The sequence below is a fragment of the Podarcis bocagei genome, assembly GCF_964188305.1.
Source record: "Podarcis bocagei genome assembly, chromosome: 6".
Taxonomy (NCBI): domain Eukaryota; kingdom Metazoa; phylum Chordata; class Lepidosauria; order Squamata; family Lacertidae; genus Podarcis; species Podarcis bocagei.
Window position 1 is genome coordinate 68,188,060 of NC_138130.1, and position 23,484 is coordinate 68,211,543.

A 23,484-nucleotide genomic window follows, 5' to 3' on the forward strand; every position below is an offset into this window, starting at 1 on the left:
AGAGGCAAAAGTGGGTGGAACAGTGAATATTGCCTTTGTACAATACGCCAGACTCTACATATAGTCATAGATGATTCTCTAGTTTCCACCTAGTCAAGCAAGAGGTTTTTATCAGAGTTCAAGGAGGATGCAACCAAGCTGTACCCTACAAGGGTCTGTAAGTGTGGTTGGAGAAGAGTGTGGCTTGGGCAGAGCCTCAGTACCCAGCTAGAAAGACCTGGAGACAGTGGCGTAGCGTGGGTTGTCAGCACCTGGGGCAAGGCAAGTGAGAGAGAGTGAGTGAGCCAGGTAGGGGCAGAGAGCTGCGAGTGTGAGTGCGCCCCCCCCCAGATGCTGCGCCCGGTGCGGCCAGCCCCCCTGCACCCCCCACGCTACGCCACTGCCTGGAGAGACAGATTTCTCCCTTGGGCCTGAGATTCCCCATGCCTAAGCTATAGTGTGGCCTCTCTGAGTTTTGTCAGCCTGACTATAGACTTGTGCACTTTGATCAGGACAGAAGCCTTTAGCAACCCTTAAGTAAATCTCTTTGAAACCCAGTGCTCCCAACAAAAGAGATTCTATTCCTCCCCCAAGCATGCTTCTATTATGGTTTCTTGGAAGCAGTATGTACATTACAGAGACTGCTTTCTGAAAGGAGTAAAAGCAAATCACACCCTCTGCCTTTCCATCACTGACTACAGACATTTACAGCAAGGCTGGCTCCAGATAGTGACAGCCCCTCTGTGCTTATCTTGCTGACTAAACAAAACCCCCATGAATCTGGGTGAAGAAGCAAGTGAACCAGGGTTTAGATTTTGAAACGCCACCGCTCCTATAGGCAATCTGTTGTATTAAATGTATCTGTATGCGAGAGAGAGAGAGAGAGAGAGAGAGAGAGAGAGAGAGAGATGAAGAAAGAAAAGATAAGAAAAAAGATACACAGGTTAAGGAAGGCTTACAAAACCCATACAAGAGATACATGCTAAAATGACATGATACTGATATTCATAATACGTAACCTGACAGTGGAACTGGAACTGAGAATCAGAATTAGCTGGTAGGCTAAGCATCCTAGAATGCAGAGGTCGGATCGGACTAATTATGTCATATCACCATATTGGCATGCAGTTGGCATGCAGAGGTAACATCCTTGGGCAGCTGTGATGGGCCTGCCACCATTAGGGGAAGGGCTGTAGCTCAGTGGTGGAGCATCAGACTTGCATGCAGAAGGTGCCTATTCAATCCCAGTGTGAACAAGTGTGTTGACATACTGAGCAAGATGGACCAACACTCTGTCTCAGTATGAGCCTGCTTCCAATGTCCTTATGCTCTACATTATGGCCACTGTTGTAACTTGTTGCATTGTTCCAGGGCATTGTGACTGATGCCATGCAGGGGTGCCAACTTGAATAAAATATTGTGGGGGCCCAGGCAAGCCCCACCCCACATAACCGATCACATGATGCAATTCACCCACACTATTTGAATGGCAATGCCCATCAATTTTTCAGGGGCCCAGTCCCCTCATTTATTTTATTGTGGGAGCTGAAGCCTCCACAGTCCCTTGGAGTTGGCTTCTATGATGCTATGGGAAGTCTGGCTTTCATCAGAAGACATTGCTGTTCTTCTCATTCATACAATTGATTTTTATGTTTTTATATTTTAAACTGTCCTCTGATCCTCAGATGACGGGCGACGTAGAAATTTAATGATGATGATGATGATGATGATGTCTGGCAGACATAATAAGGAGGAGAAGGGCATCCAATTAACATGGAGGATACCCTCAGAGGGCTTCCTAAACCTGGTACTTCTCACTTCTATTACAACTCCATCAGCCACAGACAGCATGGCCAATTTGTTAGGTTTTATGAGAAGACATTATGTCACACTGGCATATAAGGATATGGGATAAGGCTTACATAATCCAGCTCTCTGTTCCCACAGTGGTGAACCAGGTGCCTACAAGTGCAATTGTGGCTCTGCTTATGGAGATCCCCCGTCTATCGCAGGGTGGGGAGAATATAAACCCCTCTTTCCACTGTTTCTATGCTCAGTGAGAAAGGTGATCTGACTCAACACATACTAACAGCTCTCCCACATATCTGCAATCAGGAGAACACGAGAAACATTGACATCAGTTGCATACCAGACTGGTAGATTTCTCCTCCAGCAGCCACTGCACCTAAATGTCCACACAATTTATCAAAGCCCAAAGAGCCTGGAAGTAAGCAATATTTTAAAAGAAGAAGAAGCTGTGTTGACATGTTCCAAAGGAGCACGGAATGGGGGTTCTTTTTGCCCTGCTATATATATATGTCTTATGAACAGCTACACCCTGATTTTCTCCACAGCCTTTAAATTGTTGCTCTCTGGAGACAAGATTAGAGCGAAACACCAAGAGATTAATTTTGTTTCCTTGCCCTTCTGGCTCTCTCCCACAGGCACAGGAGCTCTCCAGGAGGCCACAGTTTGCTTCCCACTACGAGTATATTTAAGAGAAAGATGAAGCCTAGTTACCTAGCCATAGATGTCACTGTAGCTGCATGATTCCCAAAGGACAGAGATTTTATTTATCTTTGCCACTTCTCCAGGAAGGCGAAAAGCCTAGAGGCGGAAAAAAAAAGTCCTGACATTTAATGTTTCTATTACAGAATATTGCCTAGACTTGGAAATGAGGGAGCTCTCTTTTTCCACTCTGCTTTCTTGGTATGATTCTCAACATCACAGCAAAGCAGAGGGAACAAGAAGTGCAAGTGTCTTGCACTTCTTGGCTTTGTACATTCCTGACATGTCAAAAGTGAAACGCTGACATCTTACAGTGGGTCGAGATGTGCACAGTCCACAAACCAGTTAAAAAGTAATTCCATTTCTAGGCTGATGAGGCAGCAAACGTTCTACTGTCTAGGGCCACAGTCATGCCATGCATGTAAAGCAGTATGGTATCACTTTAAACAGACATGGCCTGCCCCAAAGAATTCTGGGAGTTATATTTTGTTATAGGAGAGCCGAAAGTTGTTAGGAGACTCCTATTCCCCTCACATAGCTACAGTTTCCAGAGTGATTAGCAACCCAAGCACTTTTCCCAGGGAACTCATGAGAACAGCAGTTCCCTTTTAGACGTTTTCCCCTCACTGAATTACAAATCTTAAAAAAAGGACATAAGAACTGGTTTAAAATTTGGCAGCTTTTGCTTTTTGGGTGTAAACATAAGGTTTTCAAGGGGCAAAAACTGTTTAAATGCTCAGCATTGGTATAATACTGGAAGCCTACCTCAGTCTACTCAGCGGGAAACACAGATCTAAAGCTGCAATTCTAATCCTGAATTTGGGTGGCATCTGTGTGTCTTGGGAGACAATGGAAGAGTGTGCCATTGGGGATGAAAGCAAACTACAGGAGTGTTACAGCGCCTGCTGTGGCTGAAGAGACCATGTGAGAGAGACATGTTTTGTTGCAGCTAGGGCAGATGACGGCATCTGATTATGCTAATGCATGTGTCACATGGTGTTTCTTCTTTCTGTGTTCTTTCCAGCAGTAATTGCTACTCTGATCACTGTTGTGAATACATGGCCTAACTGATTATCTCCAGGCACAGCAGTTGTCTGCAGGGGATTCACATATGACACAGTTAATGTTGCCAGCGTTCATATCATGTTGGCAGACGTCTTTGTAACCCAGAGCTGGTCTGCCAATGGGCATGGAGACTGAAGCCAGCTTCAGTCATGTTCTTGGGGATCGTACCATCTTCCATTGTGTGGGCATGACCAAGCTAGTGTAGACGTCACTGAAACAGGAGTGCGAACATGCTGCGAATGGGGGCTTGGGAGAGCACATCTTTGTTTGAGACTCTGTCCAGCCATGTGATGCCCAAGAACTTCCTGATGCAACACATGGAGAAGGTATTGAGGCATCACTCCTGGCAGGTGTAAGTTGCCCAAGACCCACTATCATAAAGCGTGCTCATCACACAAGTCTGGTAGACCTTTATCTTGTTGTTGGTTGATAGCACTGCATTCTTTCACACCCTTTTGGAAGGGCTCATTGAATTCAATGGGATTTAAGTCTGAATAGACATGGTTAAGATTATGCTGTAAATCACTAGGCTGCAGAAGCTTATCAGATGGGAGCCACATGATTGTTTCCTTTTGTTCTCTTCAGGAGTCTTGGCTTGAATTTTAATTGTATTTAGGGTGTTCAGGTGGACATTGGACTTTTAATTGCTGCTTATGAATATTTTTAATTAGTTGGGTATTATTATTATTTTTACTTTGAATAGCTATGCTTACTTAGCCTAACTGGCATTCCATCATGATGGCTTGAAGTGATTTTTTCCCCACAAAAATGAGCAAGCAACCTTAGGCATGCAAGCTCAAAACCATGGATGGAAATAAAACTATGTCACATATGAACACCATGTTTCAAGCAGCGGTTAAGGTGTTGGAATGCCAGTCAACTTGACTTTTGCTTCTGCAGTGATGTAGCAACACGAGTGGTTGTCCTCTGATTGCTGATTACGGTGCATAGGTGTTGTATCTGACCCACTGTGAAAATCAGCATTTCCTCATTTGCATTCATTTTTATTCTGCATCTTAAGACTATGGGCAATCAGATTGCCCCATGCACCGTAGGGTCTTTGTTTTGTCAAGGAATGCACACAGCTTATTGATATCATGGGGTGAAATAACCGTGGGGGCAAACTGATGACTTAAAATAAGAGGTGCTTGTTTATTGCTGAGCTTTTCCTTACACCACAGTGCACTTTACTCAAGTGCATCCTATTTATTTCCATGAGGTGTAGCGGCACACTGCTCACAAGCTTGAAAAACAACTTTCTAAAACCGCCTTTAATTGGCAAAATATATCAACAGTGAAAAGTAGGCTAAACATAATAAACAATCCTTTGTTGAAACCATTCTCTAGAGAAAAGCTTCTGGGATTCTGACCCGTCCAATTGTAAACAGAATTCTAACAAGAAACACTTCCTCTTAGACATTTCTATTAGATATCTTGGTACTCAGAGTCAAAACTATAGGTTCACCTCTTACTTCTGCCAATGACGTCCCCTTATCATGTTATTATCAAGCTGTAGGTGGAGCTTATGGGGAGAACTACCAGGAAAACGAGATGAGAGTTCAGGCACAAGGGAAGGACATTAAAAGGGAAGTCCTTGTAGGGTCTGATTATATAAACTGCTATACACACAATGTTGAGGTGTAACCAGTGTTAGAAACTGAGATATGAAAGCTAGGAGCTAAATGGCACCTTAAACCTAGGTTATGGGTGCAACAATGGAATGTTGAGGCACACTTTTTTACATAACAAGTATACAAAGCTGAAAATGAATGCACTGCAGCTAAAATATTATGTTCATTTTTCACATGATCCAGTCCTTCCCCTGCCCACCCCCTAAAATTCTTCAGAGGGTCTCTTCTCCAGTCTTCAGAGAGTAGCTGGAAGCGGGGAGGCAGAAAAAGGTCCTCCTTTCCTTCCACTCTGTAGTTTTAATCCAAAATCTCAGGTGCAGTACTGCACCCAGAGTTCAGAAACTGCTTGTGCTAATGGAATTCCCTGTCGCAAAATGCTCCTAGGAGAATGGGAGTTTCGAACACCGGGTATAACAAAAGTTGTGCCAGTACGATGCCATTACCTTTAGTATTAGGCTGGTGACGTGTGTCACACCACCACAGCAGAGGGATGGTCAAAATGCACATGACATTAAATGCCTCTTTGCATATTTTGTGCAGCAACCACAAGCAGGGTAGGTGGGGGAGATTGACAATGAATAAAATTGCAGCTGATAGGAGAAGGTTTAACTCTTCCTCATCTTAAGGTCCTAATGTAAGTAGTTTCTCAGAAGATGTTATTTGTACTTAATGAAAAATCCCACTGGAAGATTCCTTCCACTGTCAAATACCTCCCATTGAAAAATATGTGAAAAACAACAACAACCATCTGTCACTGTGTTTGCCTGGCTGGAATGTGTCCTGAAGACTGATAATGCCTCTTGCTTCCCTAGATGGGGGAAAGAGAGAGGTGTGTGAGCCCATGTACAAAGGTAAAATCTGCATTTATTCCTCTGCCCCCTTTTTTGCCTCTGCCTCCATCCCAACTGCTGACAGAAAGTTGCCCATAAATGAATGCAGCCCGAGGTGAAATGACTTTCCCACCCTTGCTTTTCATGGTCTATGTATGAGCTACTAGTGCTTTAAAATGCCTGTAAAATAATAGTTTGCAATATGGCAAAGGGCTGCAAATTCCCAAGGCTTTCAAAAGATTGTCAACACATTCTCCTAGATATGTAGGTTCCCAAATGAGCAGCCCTCTGTAACCGTTTCTGGGGTGGTAGGGAGACCTAAAGGCTGTTGTACTACATTTTGCCTTGTCTTTTGTTGTTGTTGTTGCGGTTTTTGTTTGAATTGGCTCTGATCTAGTTATGCTTTTCCTCACATACTCTCTTTCACTCTCTTTCTGCTTCAAAGTAACATTTTATCACTTTCCAAAATCACATTGTGCATTGTCAGCAACATATTCCACTATTCAGTGAATTCTTTAGAAGAGCTGTTAAGACACCATTTTGGCCTCTGATGGGATGACAAATAATGCCTGCAAGTTGAAAGAGCCTTTGAATTCTTAGACTTGTTTAAATTAAATTACATTCGTCAGCAGCCATATCTTGCCCCATTGTATGAACAATTAAGTAACGGAGACTCATTTTTCCATATTTTTTTTTATTCATACCATTAAGTGTGCCCTCTGAATCAGCCCAGATGACAGAAGCAAGATATATTCCTTTATCAGATTTCAGATACAATTCACAGACATATTCATGAATGTAATAAGAAGAACTTACTAGATCCAGGCACTACAAATATCCGGCTACTTTCATCTTTAACATACTTGATAGAAACCCCATTATCACCACTGCCACCAGCCTCTTGACTTAGAGTCGGGGTCAAAAAGCTATCTTCAAAAGTAAAATAATTTGATTTATTCCAAGACAAAATTTAGCAGTGATGTGAGGATCTCCTTGGATTATTCCCAGGCTTCCTACCTGGTGTTTGCTGAAACTCCAGTACAGCAGCACCAGAATTAGCAGGGACCCTGAGAAATGCAATTTCGCCCAGGTGCCTCTTCTTTCAGGCACACTGGAAATTATATGTCCCAGGGACCATGGCATCAGGACCAGCACAGTGGCAGGCCAAAAGCCAGACCCTACTCCCCATATAAGATTAAGGATGTAAGGAGGCATCATTTCCCATTCTCACTGTATTTGGCCCACACAGCACTGTTTCCATTCTACTGCACTTCTTCTTCCACCAAAGACTATGTTATTCATCTCACTCTCTGCAGCAGCAAAATAATGGAACTTACACAATTAACTACACAAATCACATAAGTTACATTGTCCTTATTTTATTCCACACCATTTTATTCAATACAAATGGGGGTGGGGGGAACCTATAACCAATTATGTACCCTTTGTGGACTGGAGAAACAATAGTGGCTAGCGACTGTATTTGCCGGATCGTTTTCCATTCTGGGCATGGGACAAAGAAATGAACATCAGGAATTTCTGTTCCGGTTCCTGTTTTCATCTGAATTCTCCGACATTTCTAGCTAGGATGCCATTGTTGCAGTACAATTTCTGCCCTTTCTGACTTGGTGTGCCAGAAGATGCCCTCCAGAAACATTGTCAGTATTGCTGCCAAATTGGCTACAGAGTGAGGTAGCCAATGCAAAGGAATAATAGACTACAATTTTCCACCTTTACTGATGGAGTTCTTATAGGGATGTTATGTCTGGATGCAATGCTATTATTCACTTTGGCAATAAATGAATCTGCCCTTTAGACATCTTTATAGAAATGTATCTTCATCATGCATAATATATATTATATCTCAAGGTTGCTCAATTAAATCCACAGTTCCATTGAATATTATTCAAGAGGGAACAGTAACAGTACAATCTTTGCTGACACTAAGAATATACAATAAATATTTTTTGCAGAACTTGTCAATTGCAGTCAGCTTTGTATGTAACACCAAACCTTTATGAGGTGTTTCATTATTAAGGATTAACTACAACATTACCCTTTAATAGTATCATAAATCTTTAATTACAGTTCAATGCAATGCGGACTAAAATTGCTTTTGGAGTGAAACAATTCTATTCCTGGTTGTGAATAAGCAATTTCTTTTATAGGTAAAGAAATCATAACTTTTCAAAATGATGACAGAGCCCAGTCTTTCAGTATATAAACATGCAATCAGCTGTAATGAGAGCTACAGGTGAAAAATACAAGGCATGGGGCTTTGTTGACTGGTAGCACACTACTGTACAAATTCTGCATGAAGTTGGTTCAGGCAACAGCTAATATATGGCACAATGTACAGTCCTGTGGTACGGAATCACAATCCCTCCTTTGTTCAGATTGATGAGATCTAGGAAACTGCAGGTATAACTGGAGTAATGCAATGGCATGTTAAGTTTGGATTAATCTCTGTTTGTTTATAGACTTTTACCCTGCTCTATAGCTGAAAACGTTCCCCACAATCAGTAAGAAGATGGCTCCTGCCCTTAGGTGTGAAATCTAAAAGACATGACACAAAAGGAAAAGGAATTGGAAGGGAAGAGGTGCAAAAGCAAGCCCAGACTCCAATTCCCGTCAGCATGGTGAATGGTCAGGGAAGAAGAAAGGCCAACAATATTTGGAGGGTCACAGCTTTCCTTATCCCTGCTTTGGAAACAGGTCCTCCTGCTGTGAAATTTAGCACAAGACAATGTGCTTTCCCACCCAAGCTACCTATAATTTTTTTTTAAAATTGGCAAATTTGGCACACACGCCTCACTTGAAAAGGCTATGTTCCCATGGCCTGCAGAAAAAACTACCCTCAATCTGCTATGTATGCAAGTGGGGCGTGCTTTGATATATTTCCTGGATAAGGCCTAATGGAGAGGGCAGAAACAAGTCTATTTGCTTCAATGGTTTCTGTTGACTCCCCCAATAAAAAAAAAAATGTGTCTCAAGCATAGAATGGCATGCACATCAATGAGCTGGAATTTGAGCTGAGCTTGAAGGCATTTCGAGGGACTATGGAAGGATAAAAGGTCTTCTTGGAGCTCTTGATAAAAATGGATGAGAAAAATCTGTCAAGTGCATGTCATTCTTCACAAAAGCCACTCACTTCGAGGCAGCAATTGCTTGCGCTGAAAGAAAGGAAAGCAGCCTCGCAGTCAGAAGCAAAGCTGATGTGTATAATACGATTTTAAACCTATGTGTAAACTATGGTCTAGTAATCTGAAAAAGAATTGCGATTAAAAGTAAGGAAAGACTATAACGCAAAAGACTACACCGCCCACCCCCCTCTCTTTCTATCTATGACTAAGAATCACTGAGTTACAGCACTGTCTAGGAATAAATCTTTAACTCCCTCTTTTAAGCAATGCTAGCAGTGAAAAATGAGACGAATAATTCCAACTTTATCTGCACAGGCTTTTGCCTGGCCTCGGATGCAACCCAACCAGGCTTCAATACCTATGCAGCAAATGTGATGAGCCCTACATTGATCCCTTCTGATCCAATTGGAAAATTGCAGGATCAGTACAGGTGGCCCAATCCCACATGAGGTGTATTGTACAAAGCTGTGTGCGGCATGTATCTTCCCTACCCCACTTTTGGAGTAGATTATTGCTTCCTTTCCACATTTCTAGTTAATTCTGTAGCAAGATGTCAGCGAAGTGGGAAATGGCTATATGAGGAGGCCTACAAAGGTCAATCCTGGTTTTAAATTCCTCAGTTTTCGTCTGCTTTGGGGGATTCATATTTTGCTGAAATAGTGCCAGACGTATCAGTATATTTAATGGCATTTTACTACACACTATTACCGTATTTGCTGGAAATGACAAGTCTTCACAGCCTCTAGTCAAGAGAGAAGCAGGTGCAAAAGCTGAATGCAGGTGCCAAACTATGGCAGGTTGGTTCTGTGTTCCTCAGTATGTTCAAGATTTGTTTGGAGCGAGTGTGTATTCTTATGAAAACAAAATAGTATCACTCGTGTACAATAAAGGCTGTATCTTTATGTTTAGAGAAACCTCAAGAAACAAAGTACAAAAGCCCCCCCCCCCCATGTCCCCCAACAGTCCTAAGAGTATTGAGCATACTCGCTGGGCACAGAATACTCAGCATTTATTAGGAATTGGTGGAAATAAAAATCAGGGAAGGGAATGGAATATGCCTCACTGGTTGGAATACAGAGCTGGTCCACTCCACATTGCAACATTTTGTTGTAGGTCTAACTTACATTCCGGAAGCTATACATAGTAGTAGGTGCCAATGATGAGTTCATCACAACATGTAGGCAGGGATGGGTGAATCTGTCATTTTCAGTTTCTGTTTCATTTTTTTTTTTTTAGCTCTTAAGTTCAGTTCTTCACATTTCAAAATCAGTTTGCAGATTTTTTTTAAAAAAAACAGTCACCATGAAAGTCAGTATTTGAGTGCAATTCCCCCCCCCCCCCATATATATCAATTTCTGTATGGAATATTGCATCATCTAAACATTTTGCAAAGCAATTTCCCATCATGTGATGCACTTTTGCGTGTAATTTTCATGCACATTTCCTCCAAGTACAGTCGTACCTCGGTTCTCGAACAGAATCCGTTCCCGAAGTCCGTTTGACTTCTGAAAACGTTCAAAAACCAAAGCACAGCTTCTGATTGGCTGCAGGAGCTTCCTGCACTCAATCGGAAGCTGCAGAATCCTTGTCGGACGTTCAGGTTCCAAATAACCTTAGCAAACCGGAACATTCACTTCCGGGTTTGCAGCATTTGGGACCCAAAATGTCTGAGTACCAAGGCGTTTGGGATCCAAGGTACAACTGTACATGTATTCCTTTAAGGTAAAAAGTAAAGGACACCTGGATGGTTAAATCCAGTCAAAGGAAACTATGGGGTGGGGTGCTCATTTTGCTTCTGGCTGAGGGAGCCAGCATTTGTCCACAGACAGCTTTCTGGGTCATGTGGCCAGCATGACTAAACTGCTTTTGGTGCAATGGAACACCATGACAGAAGACAGAGCGCACAGAAATGCTGTTTACCTTCCCACCACAGTGGTACCTATTTATCTACTTGCACTGGTGTGCTTTCTAACAGCTAGGTTGGCAGAAGCTGGGACAGAGGAACAGAAGCTCACCCCATCATGCAGATTCAAACTGCCGAACTTCCAATCAGCAAGCCCAAGAGGCTCAGTCGGTTAGACCACAGCGCCACCTGTGTCCCTTTGTATTTCTGTACACTTTACTTGGTAAGAGAACTACCCTGCAAAATCCAGAAAAGCATGAATTAAAAGGATGCATTGTTTGGGAACTATGAATCAGGTAGGTTTGCCTTTAAATGTGAAGTAAATTGAAGTTCTCTTCTCCTCCCCCCCCCCCCCAGCCCAAGCTGGAAGTCAACATGTGGAGGGTAGCCCTCAACCACTAGGCACCCAGATGATTGTGTAACTGTGCCCTAGCACTTTACAGTGATACCTCGGGTTACATATGCTTCAGGTTACATACGTTTCAGGTTACAGACTCCGCTAACCCAGAAATAGTGCTTCAGGTTAAGAAGGCAGTGTGGCAGCAGTGGGAGGCCCCATTAGCTAAAGTGGTGCTTCAGGTTAAGAACAGTTTCAGGTTAAGAACGGACCTCCGGAACGAATTAAGTACTTAACCCGAGGTACCACTGTATTTAGTGACCCAAGGAATAGTGCTATAGAAGTGACATGGGAGGGACCTAACTTTTCAATAGGAACATTTTTATGCCATTTTTATATCTAAAAGACAAATATAAATCAGCCTGAGCAACATTCTGCTACAAAGTCATTTATTTTTCTTCAATAGCGGTTGAATTGTTTGCTCCTTAGGAGTCTGTTTGGTTTTATGCTCCCCATCCTACCATCAGATTGGGGATTGATTGTGGATGAATCATGCAGGTAATCAGTCATTTCATAGTGAGATGGCTCTGTAACATATGGCACGCCACATCTGCATTTATCTGATGTCGGGGCAGTGGATTGTGTTATCCAGTTGTCTCATTATTCTTACAATTCCTTCTTGAGATGATTGTTTATTATTCTTTTCCTTCGCTATGATAAGTGATGTAGCTTTCTGTCCTAAATGCTTCCTTGAAATTGTTTTATAATGTCAAAGACAATAGAGAATGTATATCTCATTCTCACTTTTTCATCTAGCAATAATTTGCCACGGGTTTTCCTTGAACTGCAGCAAACACAGGGTAGACAGCAGCTTGCGCTTACTCAGTGTATTGGTGCACTCTAATGTGACCTAAAATATGCATTAACAAAGATCTGTTCAGGAGTTATACTCACAAGTAAGGGAGAATCCAGGGTTTCAGACAAGGGTCTCTACCATCCCTAGCTGGAGATACCAGGGATTGAACCTGGGACCTTATGCATGCAAAGCAGATGCTCTACTACTGAACAATGACCCTTCTTGAGAGCCAGTGTGGTGTAGTGGTTAGGAGTGGTAGTCTCGTAATCTGGGGAACCGGGTTCGCGTCTCCGTTTCTCCACATGCAGCTGCTGGGTGACCTTGGGCCAGTCACACTTCTTTGAAGTCTCTCAGCCCTACTCACCTCACAGAGTGTTTGTTGGGGGGGAGGAAGGGAAAGGAGAATGTGAGCCGCTTTGAGACTCCTTAAAGGGAGTGAAAGGCAGGATATCAAATCCAAACTCTTCTTTTTCTTCTTCTTCTTCTTGATGGCAGTCATTGTATCACCATTGGTTTTCACCAAAACAGTATGCTAGGAAACTCATGTGGAAGGCTGTCATGTTCCAAGAAATGGTTGCAGTTGTTTAGCGCTCATTATTTTAATGCCTCCATGAGGAAGTGTTAAACTAATATCCCAACACTTTTGCTATGGATTCTGTTGGTGTGGTGTAGCGATTGTAGATCTCTATAGTGGTTCCTGTATGAGTGGAGTATTAATCACTGATGCCTTGGTCCAATTCCAAGCTAGGTAATTAAGTTTTGCCTCTAGTCTCAATTACATTTTGCAGCCCTTATTGTTAGTCTCCTGCCTCACATTATCTTTCCGTTGAAATGAGGCACTCAAGTGACAATTTGGCCTTTGAAATTATGCATCTAAATTCTAGCACAGTGGCTCTAGTCCAAACATAGCTGAAGAGAAATTATTCCTGCTCACATGCAGCATAACCCAATATCCAGGTAATCTGAAGAACTTGGAATTAAGCTAATTCCCATGCAAGTTACTGGAACCAATTTGGATTAAATCCAAGTTCTTTGAAATAACTGGGTTGTGGATCAGGCTGCTCATTGGAAACTTTTGTCCTCCTGTGTCCTACATTCAAAGGCTCTACATAAAAGGAGGTTAATTATTATTGTTCCCGTTCTTCCCCTGTGTGGATGTAGCTTCATGATCTTCTCTGGCTTATATTTCCACTCAATTAAACACTTTCTTAAAATAGGCTGTGACTGTTCTACAATTCACAGACTGTGTCCCTGGAAAAGTGGAGGGCTGCTTGACATGACATGGCTACGATACAGAGGCTATTTGAACTCTCTGTCAGCTGCACTTCCCCACATGGTGAAGAGAGGGAGCCAAGCTACTCCTAAAGGGACCATGGGCAAAACTGCAGCTACACTAGAACAGCAAGCTAGCTGCAAGCCCATTGCCCCTTTAAGAGAAGCTTAGATCAGGACTCTCTGTGACAAAGTAATTATCCATGATTCCTCAACAGTTTTTGTGATGGCCGCGGCATTTTCGGAACAGTTGGAGTGTGTGATATTTTTATTGGAATGTGTGTACGGTGTCCAGCACATACCTCAATTTACGCAGACTTTAAATTCATGACCTGCATCAGGTGAAAATGGAGACTGTATATTTAGTGACTAGGACCTACATGCATTGGGGTATATTAGGGTTGCCATATTTCAAAGAGTGAAAATCCAGACAGAAAAGTTGTTGAGCTTTTTCTTTTCTTTGCTTCCTTTTCTTTCTATTTCTAAATCAGCAAAAATGGCACTGCTGCCATGGGCTGCCATACGTCCGGATTCCCCCTGTCATTTTTACGGATTTTTGCCCAGACACTGCTAGAGACAGCAGTATTCTGGATATGTCCAGGATATTCCAGACACGTGGTAACCCTAGGTGTATGTACGGAAGCGTCTGTGCACAATGCATGAAAAGTATTGGTCTGTTTCCTCCTCATACATTCCATTTCAGCACTGCTTGATCACATGCACAGTGAATTAGTTAGGTCCTAATTGGTGATAGTGAAATGAAGTCTGGGCACATATGTAGAATATTCAGAAGTATTAGGAGTGGGAGGCTTTCATAAACACAGGGCCAGAAAAACACACCATTGAACATCACAGTAGAGAGGTGAACTAGTGATGGGGCTGCTGTTTTGGTGACAGATCCATGATTCTTGGAGTGAATGGCTCTGTCCTCCATGCCTCAGTGCTCTTCAAGCTTCAACCATGGTCACCAAGCTTCATCTTCAACCAGGCCTTTGGCTGATTGACATCCTACACCCTTTAAAATGTGTTTGTGGGAAGGGAGAAGTTATTGGTTTGGTTTGTTCGTGTGTGTGTGTGTGTGTGTGTGTGTAAAATTTTGTGTTTTTATCTTGCATTTTTATGCTATGAACCACTCTGAGATCTACTGATGAAGGTCATTATACAAATTGAATAAATGATGATGATGATGATGATGATGCAGCCCAATAATAATTCAGCTTTCACTTTCTTATGCAGTCATCTAAAAGCATATTCTACACTCTTTCCCCTCCCCACTATTTGCTTCAAAAGGTCTTTTTCTGACCTTTAATTTATTTCACACATTCTACTTGATGTAATTCCATCTTGCTGAATAGTCTTTTCCTATGATTTGTACCAACTGTTCATTTGTTCTTTGCTTTCCTTGAGACTTTCCCCCCTTGAATCCATTAAAACCCTTTGCCTCCAGCAGCCCAGCCTAATGTGCCAATTACTTTCCAGTGTTACTTTTTGGCTAGAAGACATCCCAGCTCTCTTAAGCAATTAACTTGACTGTTATCAAGTGCAAGGACAATACTAGTTCAGAATAATCTACTTTTGCTTTCTATATCTTTTAGATAATTCACCTTACAAGTCACCACTACTACTTCTATTAGAGCATGGCAAATGAGTGGACTAAGTAATATACTGGAGAAGAAGTTATGCTGTAGTGTTCCAAATTCTTAAACACGAAAGAAAAATGATATTGATTGGTTAAAAAGAAAGCCATTAATAGCCACCAGAACACCTCAAGGAAAATGTTGCACAAATGAACTAATTGTTCAGATAAGTTTGAACATCCTATATGGTAAGTGAAGATTAGCAGTTATAAAAGAAAGCTCTGTAACTTCCGAAAAATGCCAGTCATCACAAATCTCCTAATCAGAACAATGTATCATCTATGATTACTTTGTGCATATAGATTTCAAAGAATCATAGGACTGTAGAGTTGGAAGGGATCCCAAGCGTCATCAAGTCCAACCCACTTCAATGCAAGAATCTTAACTAAATCATGTATGGCAGATGGCCCCCAACCTCTACCACATCTCATGGGAGTTGGTTCCACAGTTGAGCAGCTCTTACTGTGAAAAAATTCTTACTGATGTTTAGTCAGAATCCCCTTTTTTGTAACTTGAATCATTGGTTCAGGTACTACCCTTGGGAGCAGGAGAAAACAAGCTTGCTCCAGCCTCCATGGGGAGTGGTCTATAAATCTGTTTTAAAAATTATTTTCAAAGTTCAAAAAGGTAAAATTCCGCAATCCTCTCTACTCTGCTTTCCCGTCTATTTATTCTCCAGTAGCTATCCATGCCTGTAACTGCTTTCTAACATTGCCCGGGTTTAAACATGTTGTTTGGAAATGCGGTCTGCAGAGAAAAATGGCTGCATTTTCCAGGTGGTCGTGGATCAATCAAATGCACACCTTTGGATAGTTAACAGGAAAAAAAGATTAGGCAAGAGGGCAGGCCTGTCTTTGAATGCTTAGCAAAACCAATGGAAATAGATACTCTATTTTGTGATTTAGAATTCCTGTAATGTGATTTTTTTTCTTGTGGCTGAAAGTAATATAGATTTTTGATAACTTTATATTTTATTTATGATTTAATCAACAACAAGTGAATTAGGACGTGAGATATTATGACAACAATACCATACATTTATAGTCCCTTGTGACCAAAATGATGAAGCTCAGGTTGTTTATCTCTCTCGATACTGAGCCGAGAACATGATTAGCATTGAACAGTATTTTTCGTCTTCTCATTGATTTTATCTCGTGTGAGCATGCATGGAAGTATATTATATTCTTCCCTCTTCGGTAACATTGTGTCAGATACCTGATTCCCATACAGTAGGGCTTTTCACTGTATATTAGGGATATTGTCAAGCATTTAAGGTGGTAGCTTTTTCATCCCAGTAAAATCTTAGAAGACAACCTCACTGTGTGATTCATTTATGTTAAATTAGCAATTTGTCCTCCATGTTACAATCTTTGTAGTGAAATTTCTAATATATTCTGAATGCAAATTCAACTCCAGGGAAATAAAGCGTATAGGGAAACCAATGTATTCATATTCCATTTCCATTAATTCCTTCATTTGTTAAACGCAGATTTGTTTTGCTATACTTTGCTGGATACAACAGATACAAATGGTCCTTTTTGAATTTCATTATCTAGCTCACAATTATCTTTTCTTTAGACAGAATGATGTTTTAATTGAACATTTCACGTGCTTGGAGAAGTGAATAAAAAACTTTGGTTGTAAGCATCTCTTTAGATTTCTAACTTTAATGTACAAAAGTTAGCAATAGATGATGGCAAGATACAAAGTAAGAATGTACTGTATTCTTGACTCTTTCAATAGTTCTTTAGAATAGATCATGGTAACTCTCGTCACTTGACAGGTAGGGTTGAGAAAAGCTACGCCCACTGAGATTCCCTCTTCCACACCGCAGTAAAGGTACATGAAACTTGCCTCCTTTTAATTCACTTAGAATAGGTCTATCAGTGATTCTGAAGCTTTTGGCACAAATAGCTTTGGAAGAAGAAATAGATGAGAAAGAGAAGTACCAGGGAATCTTGAGGAGTTTGATCATATACATATTGCTTGGAAGTAAAACGTTTCTGTAGGTGATTTTATTTCTTCATATACTTTTGGGTGGAGATGAGCTGGGTAAAAATAATTTTCTGCTTAGCATATCCTGGCCAATTTCTAATGACAGATTCCATAAATTTCATCCCTAGCCCTCCTAAAGCATTAGGTACCAATCTGGTGCCATCCGAATGTTGTTACACCTCAGCCAGCACAGTCAGTCATTCAGGATTATGAGAGCTGTAGTCCAGCAATATCTGGGAGTACCCTGCATTACATGCTCATTCAAAATGCTCCATTGAAAGTAGTCATTCAGAGTCCTAAGAAGTGATACTCTTCTTCAACTGAAGTAGCAGTTGATCTTTAAGTGGCCAAGCAAGTGTCAGGAGTGCATGCAGGAGCCAGGCCCCATGACTGGTAGGGCCTCACGGGACTGGGGCCTTTCTCAGTTTGGCCTGGAAGGGCAAGGCGCGGCCACACAGGTGAGGCTTGACAGAAGACTCGTAGCACCTGGTGGCAAGGGCCAGGAGGGGTATATAAGACCAGCATTTCCCTCTGGCTCTGCCACAGCAACATGCTACCCACCTAGCCATGCTTCGGCTTCCTGACTCCTGGTTTCCTGACCCTCAGACTCTTGGCTTCCTGACTCTGGTTTCCTGATTCATGGACTCTTGGCTTCCTGAATCCTGGACTGCTGATTCCTACTTCCCGACCTCTACCCCGGTCCCGACGTACCGAGCTGGGACTCCGACTGCCTGTAACCCGGACCATGACAACAAGTGTAGCAGTATCCTGTATCCATGTTGAAAGAAGAAAGTCTCTGGGAAGCACAATCTGTACACACATTTTGTTTGTTGATGGTTTTCTCATTAACCTCAAACGTAGTACTCCTTTTCCCAAAGTTTGTTGCTTATTGCTGAGTCCAGAAAAACAAGCTAATGCACTGTTTTTCATTAGCAGACTTATACATTTATTATGAGATTTGTTGTTCCTTTTAGGCATAGATCAGCCTTAGGGGCAATGTAAAGTTAGCTAAGAGATGCTGTCAGCAACCGTTCTTATAAGGGCTTTCTGGTGTCTGCTACAGCGTCACCCAGGGACAGTCTTCTAAAGAGTGGGGTCTGTCTTGGAGATAGAACATTAGGAAAGCTGATATATTATTAAAGAGAAGTTTGAAATGCATTCAACATGCATTTTATTTAAAAATGAAAAAGTATTGGTTTTTTAAAAAGATGTCATAGAGAATAGAAAGAATGCTTTAAGTAAGATCTAAATGCTGTGAGGAAGGGGAGGGGGGTAAATTATATGAGACAGAGTATTGAAGGCACTAAGGCAGACAATTCCAACAAGAAAGAAAAGTGAGAGACACCAAAAGAAACTGGTGTGGCTGCATAAGGAGCTTACAAATGAGCTGAGATGTAAGAAGGAAATGTATAAGAAAGCAAAGAAAGGAGAAATCATGAAGGAAGAGTCTACACAAGTTACCATTAGTTGCAGGGAGAAGGTCAGGCGGACCAAAGCTCAGAATGCACTCAGGCTTGCAAGAGAGGTTAAAATAATAAGAAATGTTTCTTCAGCTGTGTTCAAAGCAAGAGGAAGAACAAGCAAGTTCTTCTGTATGGAGAAGGTGGAGAAATGCTTTTGGGTGACAAGAGATAAGGTGGAACTCCTCAACGCCTACTTTGCCTCTGTCTTCACTCAAATGGAAAGCAGTGCCCAACCTGGTGATAACAAAATAAATGATGCAAGAAGAGGCAGAAGCCTAAAATAGGAAATGAGATGGTAAGGGATCATATAGCTATTTTAAACGGATTCAAATCTCCAGGGCCTGATAAGATGCACCCAAGGGTACTAAAAGATCTTGCGGATGTAATCTCAGAGCTTCTGTTTATAATCTATGAGAATTCTTGGAGCATTCTACGAGTCCATGCAAAAGTTTATTCACTCAGGTATGTGGCACAGTTCCCCAGAATTCTCTGCCCCAATATCTTATGTCACTTTTCAGTCCATTCCTCTGGCTTTGCCGTAATTCATCACAAAATAAGGAAGTTTTCCTGGCACAGCCTCTCTGAAAGACTGACAGGGATCTCCAGCTTTCAGCAGCAAGCTGTGATGGGGCTGTACAGTTTACCTGATGTCCATCTAGCTGAGTCACTGAATCATACTGGGATGCAGAGGTCAGCAGTGAGGTCAGCATGGCACAAACATGCCAGCATGTATGCACCACACAAAAAATTGTGTTATTTTTAATGCATCTTTTTTGCACAAAATAACATTTTAGAACACATTTAACCCTAAAAAAAATCATTTTTCCATAATTCTTAAGCTGAGAACTGTATTACAATATTTAGAGAAGTGCAACAACAGCATTTGGGTCCACAAATTAGTCTGAGAAGTAAGACTAGGTCCTTCAGCCAGCCAAGCTGGGGTGCAAATCAAGCTGCCCCAGCATCAGTAGTAAACAACAATTGACTTGAAATTAAATGTAAACAAATGTCTATTTTTTTTCTTAATTATTATTATTTACAAAGAGAACAATTCATTTATTCTGATTGCTTTAAACATTCATACTAACAGAAGTAATCCCTGTGAGCCAGATGGCTCATCTGGAGTACCTGATTGATTTACCCTTGGCTAATCTATAGCTCCATGGGACCAAAACCCTGACTTACAGCAAGGTTAACATTATATATTCTTTCCCATTTATAATAATATTCTTTGTGTGGGGTGGGGGTGGGGATGCAGATTTTTGAAGCCTAAAGTCAAGGCTTCATCTTGTAAAAGCAATATCTTTTTTTTTCCTGTGAGCATGTTTCATTTATGATACATCAGGAAAATATGTGCATTTCTTATTTAAAAACAAACACAGCTCCATCACTTTCCCCCTTATACTGAATATATTAACATTTCACAGTAGCGCAATAAAAATAACTGTGTGCGAGATGGATTTTGCCTAGACGTGAGAAATAGAATGGTTATATCTCAATCTATCTCTATTATGGAGAATATAGAATTTTGTACTGCCTTAGACTAACAGAACTGGAAGTGACCCCATGGACTATTTAGGGTTCATCCACATTTGTCTCATGTCTAGAAAACATGGGTCCGAGTGGTTTCCCACTTTTTAAATTGGAACAAATCATGATCCACAAAACACCTGACTGCTGTTTGTTATTCACTGTTAAACAATGGATTTTACCAGGGGAAAGTGGCAGGGTAAATGTAAGTGGATAAGACCTTAGTCCCAACCCAAGACCAGAGCCTCCATATTGAAACACTGATGGTTGCCGGAATGTTCTCAAAATCCTTCCAAGCAGGAGATTTCAAAAAGTCTGAATATATTTCCCAAGCCTGCACATTGCAATTGCCATGGGGATGAAGATCACTATAGCAGATGTTTTCCCCAGAAGGCATAATGTAGAGAAACTCTCATTGAGTGAATCGGGGTCATCCTACCATAGCTTTCCTAATACTTGATAGCAGCTGCTGATAGTAAGAAAACTCACTACTACGTTGAGCATGGTTATGTGTTACAGCTGGGGCAACTACCCAACTATGAAACCATCCCCATGGCAGACATAAAGTGCTACTCCTGCCAAAACCTAAATCGCTGAGTTGTTCTTATTAATAAGGTATTTTATAGCTATCTGCTTTTAACAGGAACCTAATGGATGACATTTGCAATTGTGTCACTGTTCATGTGATATATTGTGAGCTTCTGAGGGCAATGTCTTGTGGTAAAATGGCAGATGGTGGTGCTACTTTTCCCAATTTAACAAGTATACCTGTATACTTGTCCAGTCCAGAGTGGTTTAACAATCAATCCCTCTTCCCGGGAAACTTTGGGAATTGTAGCTCTGTGAGGGGAATAATAGTCTCCTAATAACTCCTAATAACTCCCAGCACCGGCCCTTTTTTCTGGGGGGATGCGTATCCCTAAACATTTTGTGTTGCCACTGTTGACTAACCAATGGACCAACAAGCCAGCTGTCTCCACAGTAGCAGTGTGGACTGGAGCTCCATCATTCTCCCCACTGGTGCTTGGGGAGTCTGGGGCGGCTGCGGTCGAGGCGATGGTGCTTCTCCTCCTCCTCTTGCCAGGCTAGAGCCAGCCAGCGAGCACTTGCCCCTCCTCACTCAAGCCAACCCTGCCATCGCTGTCGCCCTTCCTGTCCTCTCAGCGCCACTGCTGCCACTGGTGCCTCGTCTGAGGGGGGAGGAAGGGGACAAGGGAGAACAGCCAAAATGAAAGTGCCCCTAAACATTTTTTTTTTTTAGAAAAAAAGCACTGCTCAGTACCCTTAACAAACTACAATTCCCAGGGTTCTTTGGGAGAAGCCATGACTGTTTAAAGCAGTATAACAGTGCTTTAAATGTATAGTGCAGGTAGGGCCTTACTTTGGTGCATTGACGTTCAAAACATGATCATATTAATGATCATTTCACTTAAGTGCGAGCAGGTTTTCTTAGCTAAGTATTAAGCAAGAGGATGACAGGCATACAGTACAAGAAATGCAACCGAGTTAAGGCAGAGCGTTGCACACACATAGACATGCGCACACGCACACCTTTTAGATGAAAGTTCTGTCAGTGATTTTTATGTCAGGTCATCCCATTTGGCCTATCTTTCCTCAAATAGTTCAATACTAATTCATTTTATATAGTGTCCTTCACACTCATACTTTCATAAAATGCTTCCCAGAGAGCATTGATCATAAGCCACAGAGAAAAGGAAGCTTTTAAGATGAGATTTAAAGCAGAGGATTGACTTACTATAACTCAGAAGGAGAACAGAATTACTATAGCAAAAGAGAGAGAGAGAGAGAGAGAGAGAGAGAGAGAACCACCCTGAATAGCAAATATTTGTCATACAGAATCCCTAGACATGGAATGCAAAAGTTGAACTTCTTTTTTATATGTTAAATACTTCCCCGCCCAAGAAGAAATAGGGAGGGCCGGCCAGATCGGTTGAACCAGTGGTGGCCAGATTTGTTTGTGTACACACCAGGAGGTGTTGATGGGACAGGGACCTCTTTACCCTTTGCAAATGTGTTCACACTTTGGCTAGAAATGAATTAAGAATGGCTAAAGGACTGGTTTGAGAAACAACACATTGAACAGTAGCATTTCTCAACAAAGTACAGGATACCTATGCATTGTCGATAGCGTCACGTGAACACGGATTAAAGACCCAGCACTGAAAATGCAGTGAGTGTACTGGAAGCAGGAGTGTGAACACAGTGTTAGACTTCAGCGGATCAAGTTGTTCATTTGGAATTCTCCACAACTGCAGGATCCCATTGTGCAAGTGGACATCTTTCAGGGCTGGCAGTGTGCACCTGGCCTACCAGCAAAGACATTCCTGCATCTTACTGGGAGGGACGTATGGGTGAGGTGGTGGGCAGTTTGTGCAGTGAGGTGGCGGGGTGCAAATGCACTGGCAGGAGTGCCGGATTGGCTCCAGGAGTGCATTCATAGCATGAAGATCTTCCCACTGCCTCACCCCTCCCATTCTCCTTTCCAGAAAGCTGAAGTGAAGTCTAGGCTGGGAGGCTGGAAAAGTACCAACACCCCACCCTGACAGCTGTTCCAAATGTTTTGTAACTTCAATATGTAATAATAATAATAATAATAATAATAATAATAATAATAATAATAATAATTTATTATTTATACCCCACCCATCTGCTGGGCTTCCCCAGCCACTCTGGGCGGCTTCCAAAAGAATATTAAAATACTATAATACATCAAACATTAAAAGCTTCCCGAAACAGGGCTGCCTTCAGATGTCTTCTAAAAGCCTGGTAGTTGTTGTTCTCTTTGACATCTGGTGGGAGGGCGTTCCACAGGGAGGGCGCCACTACTGAGAAGGCCCTCTGCCTGGTTCCCTGTAACTTGGCTTCTTGCAGTGAGGGAACCGCCAGAAGGCCCTCGGTGCTGGACCTCAGTGTCCGGGTAGAACGATGGGGGTGGAGACGCTCCTTCAGATATACTGGACCAAGGCCGTTTAGGGCTTTAAAGGTCAGCACCAACACTTTGAATTGTGCTCGGAAACGTACTGGGAGCCAATGTAGGTCTTTCAAGACCGGTGTTATGTGGTCTCTGCGGCCACTCCCAGTCACCAGTCTAGCTGCCACGTTCTGGATTAGTTGTAGTTTCCGGGTCACCTTCAAAGGTAGCCCCACGTAGAGCGCATTGCAGTAATCCAAGCGGGAGATAACCAGAGCATGCACCACTGGCGAGGCAGTCCGCAGGCAGATAGGGTCTCAGCCTGCGTATCAGATGGAGCTGGTAAACAGCTGCCCTGGATACAGATTTGACCTGTGCTTCCATGGACAGCTGTGAGTCCAAA